Here is a 6000-nt window from a genome sequence, read left to right on the forward strand (position 1 = left end):
ACTTATGATAAGAGAGGAGTGTCTTCTTTCATGACACCTGGAACTATTTTAGGATGACTTCTGAGGAAGCTTTCGTTGTGTGTGATAAAACATACATAAACAAATTTATCATTTCAAACAATTTTGAGTGTATAGTTCAGCAGCATTAACTATGCTCACATTGTGCAACCAGCTCCACCGTTTCCCAATCTCACCATCAATGTATAAGGTTTCCAATTTCTCCACATACTCTCAAATTTTTCCTTAAAAAAATACATATTCCAATGTGGATAAAGTAGTAATCTCATTGTGGTTCATGTATTCATGTATTAAGTGGCTAGCAATTTTGAACATCTTTTCATGTACTTACTGTCTGTGGATGTGTAAATGATTTCTTGGCTATATCACTGAATGGACACAAAATAAAAGAAAAAATAGATCAACTGAACTTCACCGAAACTACACACTTTTGTACATCAAAGGACACCATCAGTATAGTGAAAAGAAAACCAACAGCATGGGACAAAATATTTGCAAGTCATATATATGGTATATATTCAAGTCACCCACTTGGATCTCTTCCAAGTGCACTTTCCATTTTTTCTTACTCTAAAACTTTTAAATAAACATCCACATTTGCTGTGAAATTTTCTCAGTCTCTTTTGCTACTGTATTCCCCGCAAGGCAAATTCTTTCTTCTGAGGAGGCTAGAGTTGAGGTTACTGCAGACCGTGATAGATTTGACACCAGTAACGCAGATACCTTCCACTGGTAGCAGGTCGAGGAGCTGGTGGACAGTGTGGCTGGAATACCTGGCTAATATGAGGACGGCCCGGCCCCAGACAGTTCTGGACTGTGGAGGGACCAGAACACGAAAAGCACTCTGAGGAATGCTGAGGAAGAAATTATGTCTTTTTTACTGAGGTGAAATTCCTTCACATAATAAAAAAATTAATGTGTCTTAACGAATTCTTTAGTGATCCTTAGTACATGCACATTTATCTGCAACTACCACCTCTTAGTTCCAAATTATTTTCATTATGCCAAAAGAAGTACCCTACCTATTAAGGCGCTCTACTAAATCTGTCCTCTTTCTGCCACCTAGCAACCAGTAATATGTTTTTTGTCTCTATGTATTCACTTATTCTAAACATTTATATAAATAAAATCATACAGTATGTGACTTTTGTGTTCAGCTTCTGAGACCAAAATGGGTTTGAAGTTTCTCCACATGGTAGCATTAGTGTCATAATCCTTTTGACAGCTGAATATTATGCCACTGTATGGACATACTATAGTTTGCTTCCTATTTTTTTCTTGGTGGACATTTATTTGGGTTGTTTCCACATTTAAGTTATTGTGAATGTTGCTATGAACATATGTATACATGCTTTTGTTTGAATACCTGTTTTATATTTTGTGTGCATAGTTTGGAGTTGATTTTGTGGGTTCTATAGTGATTTTACATTTACCTGTTGCAGAACCACCAAAATTCTTTCCACAGCAGCTGCAGCATTTTACTTTCACATTTTCCCACGTCCATTTCAACCAAAGTTACCTGTTTTTTGCTTGTGTGTGTCTCTCTCTCTGTGTGTGTGTGTGTGTGTGTGTGTGTGGTTTTGCAATGATAATGGGTGTGAAGCGGTATCTTACTCTGGTTTTGACTCGAATTTCCCTGAGGTTAAAAGGAGCAGAAGACATAAGAGTTGGAGGAGGAAGAGGAAGGGTGGATAGCCAGGTGGAGAGGATAGAAAAGAGCCAGGAGACACAGTGGCCGTGGCAGCCTCTGTCCTATCTCCACTCTAGCAGTGAATGAAAAAGCGAGCCCATGTTTGTAGTGTGGATTTTCTCACAATCCAGCTGCTTCAGCCAGAGGAGCATGTGATTTGGGAGGCTGTTCTCCCTCTTCCCATAGGTCCCCTATAATTCAGTCCTCACTGGGCACCTGTCTGGAGCCAACCTGGTCTCGGCTCCCAGACAAAGGAGACTGTCATGCCCTGGGAAACTGATGCTGGTGGCCTCTAACTGACATAGTCCTGGAGGGAGGAACAGAGCCCGTATGTGCTACAAGAAAGACTGTAAAGTACAGAAGTGGACACAACATTTACGCCAGTCATCCCAGGCCACATGAACCAGGTTCACCACTCAGGGGCCTCAGCATCCCACTGTGAGAAAGGAACTGCCACAACCGTCAATCTCAACATGCTTTACAGGAATTAATAGGGCAAACAACTTAGAATTCTTCTGAGTTGATATTCTGCTTTCATTCCAGTTCTCACACAATAAGTCCAGAGACTGAGACTAGAGTCATAGTCTGCAGGTTGTTTTCTCGTGCTGGTGCAGGAGTATGTGCCAACTCGGTCTCCACTTGTGGTTGGTACACGGAGTGCTTGAAGACCAGCATTTAATTATTTCCACCTTTACCTCTAAGGTTTACCAAAATGTGTCTGTGGTGTAAGTAGTCACTACCTTCCCTTCCTTTGGGCCTTCCGGAGACTACGTCAAAACACCTATCACTCTCAAAAACAAGCTACCGTAGATTTGGTCAGCTCTGGGTTGACATTTAGAAAAGCTATGGCCTCAGAAGGCAACTTCCTTTCTGCTCCAAATCTACTAGGCTGTACAACGAGCATTAAGATTGCCCTGAACTCAGACCCAGAAAAGTTCTGGGTGCAAGGCTCACTCCTCCCTTCTGCAAACCAGAGTGATGACCTGATACAGTACCCAACTGCCCAGTGCCTTCCCTAACCCTAAACTTAATCACAACATTAACCTTAACGCAGCTCCTACCCCTAATCCTATCCCAGAATCCCTTTGCACAGCAGCTGCAGCTTAGTTTAGTCAAGTTTAATGCTTAGAAACACTAAGAAACAAACTTGACACAACATCAACCCTAGGCCTCAACACTCCCCAAAACGAAAACCCCAAATCAAATCCCAACTTGAAATCCTAATTCTGACAGCTAAACCTGAATTTGACCCTGACCCTGACAATAACCCTAAACCAAGGTAACCCAAGCGTTACATACACCTGAACATAAGCCGTAAGACTAAAACCTTAACACTAAAACCATAATCCTAAGATAGAAACAATAAGCCTACACAAAAAACCGTGTCTATCACCATTAAAAGCTAATGTGTACCCTTAAATACTATCACTAACACTGACCACAACCCCTAAGACCGAATTCTAAATTCTAGGTCCTAAATCTGCTTTCCGAACATGAATATAACACTCGCTTTAAGCCTAATGATAACCCCTAACAGGAAGGCTACAACTCTTATTTCAACCCTAGACATACACCTGTCCCAACCTAAACCTAAACCTAGCCATTACATAAAATGCAAACTCTAATCATAACATTAATCTTTAGCCCAACCCTAACCCTACACCTAACCCTAACCCCTAACCCTAAGACTAACCACTTGCATTAATTCTAACCCTAATGTGTTATCCCAGTCTGTACCCTAATGCTAACCCTAATACTAATTCTATCCAATAATTGTAACCCTAACTGTAATCATAATACTCAACATAACCTTAACACCTTAATCTAAATTTAAACACTAACCATGACTATAACCCTAAAACATAACCTACTGCTACCCTAACCCTAGCAATAACATTAAACAATAATTCTAAACGTAATCATAATTCTAACACCGTGTCCTATCTATAACACCAGCAGAACCACAACCACAAGCCCAATGAAAACATGAACACTAACACTAAATGCCAACCCTAACACTAACACCTAACATTAGTTCTGTGTCCTAAAGATAAATCTAACCCTGAATTTTAACCCGTACCCTCTAACCCTACCCCAAAACTTACTCTGTTGGATATCCTAAATATAATCGTTACCCTAAATACTAACCCTAACACTTAACCCTAAATCTAACCTTGAAACACTAACCCACAGCCAATCTTTGGTTTTTAAATGTAATCTTAACGCTAACAATAAAACACTGAAAAACAAAACCTAAGCATGAGCTGAAGACATAACCCTAAATATGACACTAATCCTTACTGTAAACTCACAAAAGCTGAATTTTAACACTAAAAGGAACCTAACTCTAAACCCATCCCTAAAAATAAGCCACAACCATAATTCTAAACCTAAAGCCTAAAACCTAAACATAATTCCAATCCTCAATCATAAACTATAATCATAACCCACAGTCCTAACCACAAACCAAAACCGTAGACCCAAATGCTAAACCAAACCTTAGTCCCTAACTGACAAAATGATACAAACGCTAATACCTAATCCTACTCCTAAACCCTAACACTAGCCAAAACCTATCCCTAATCCCTACCACAAATCCTACACCTAACTTCAACCCTAACACCGACCCCAAATATATGCCCTAATGGTAAGCCTACCCCTAACTCTAACACCAATCCCAAATGTACACCCTAACAGTAAGCCTAAACCTAATCTTTACCACTAATCCTAGAGCTTTTACCATTAACCCTCCCCCTACATGAACACCAACCTCAAACGTAAACATGAACTTTAACTTACACTAAACAGAGAATCCTCAGCCGAAATCTTAACCCTAATTATAAAACTAACCCTAAACAATACCCTACACATTGGCCAAACCATAAGCCTTAACTCTAACACAAACAGCTAATCCCAAGCCCTACTCTAACGTTAACCCTAACACTAACCCTAATCCTAATCTTTAGCCAAACACTTTAACCGTCGCCCTAACCCTAACTGAAACACAACCAGCAACCTATGTAAAACCCTAACCTAACACTAAACCCTAACCCTAAATTTTTAACAGTAAACCAAATATGACCCTAACAATAAACATAACACTTACCTGACTTTTATCCTTCATCCTGAATCCTAAACCTAACCCTAACACAAAACATTACCACACAAACTTAACCCTAATTCTATCTATGAATCCCCAAATCACAAAAACACTGAAGGTAACTTTAACTGCATCCCATAACTCTAAAACTCACACTAAACACTATCCCTAATACCCTCATCCTAACAGCAAAGCTAACATAATTCTAACATAATCTTAACCTTGGCAACCTAAAAATAACTCTTACCCTAAATACAGAACCTAATCATAACCTTAATCCCAAATCACAAACGTTAACCCTTAACACTAACCCTAGTCCTAAAGCAAAACCTGTAACACTAATTAAACCCAAATGTTAAACCTAAACCTAATCTTACCCCCTGACTCCAGAAAAACCTTAATACTAAACCCAAACCATAAATGCGAACCCTAAACGCTAACACTAAACAAAACCCTAACACTAAACCATAACCCTAATCCTAAACTCTAAACACGACCCAAACTGTGGCCCCTAACCTCAACCTCAACAAAAACCCCGCCCTATCAGTCTCGCTAAACTTAAATCCAAATCCCTAACCGTATGCCCAACACTAACACTGATATCTAACCACAAATGCTGAACACTAACCTTAACAATAACCCTAAAACCTAACCCTGAACCCCAAACTCTAACCCTAAGCATAAGCCTAAGCCCTATCCTAATGCTAAACACTAATCCAAACACCGAAACCTAACACTCATGCTCTAATCCTTACCTTCATGATAACCCTTAACACTAACCCTAACACTGGTCATGACCCCAATTCCTCACCTCTAACTCTAAGCCTATCTTTTTGCCCTAAGTATAACCCAACCCCAAACCTAACCTCTAACTCTGATTATGAACCTAACCCTAAACTCAACCAAACCTTAACCCGTAACTATAATGTTAATTCTAACTCCAACCCTATACCTCGGCACTAAATCTGATCTCAAATCCTGAACTTTTTCTGCTATTGTAAGCGGTATCCTAAACCATCGCTTCTCTACTATCCTTAAGGTTACCCCATTATGCTTTAAAAACATTAAATACATCCTCTATGACTCTAACCTCTAACCTTTTACACCCATAAGATTACAAGAAGTCATACCATTTCTAAGCCCAAATGAGTATTGAATTAAACATGGGATATCACTAGGACAAAAAACTAAA

The sequence above is a fragment of the Macaca nemestrina genome, chromosome Y (genome assembly GCF_043159975.1).
Source record: "Macaca nemestrina isolate mMacNem1 chromosome Y, mMacNem.hap1, whole genome shotgun sequence".
Classification (NCBI taxonomy): Eukaryota; Metazoa; Chordata; class Mammalia; order Primates; family Cercopithecidae; genus Macaca; species Macaca nemestrina.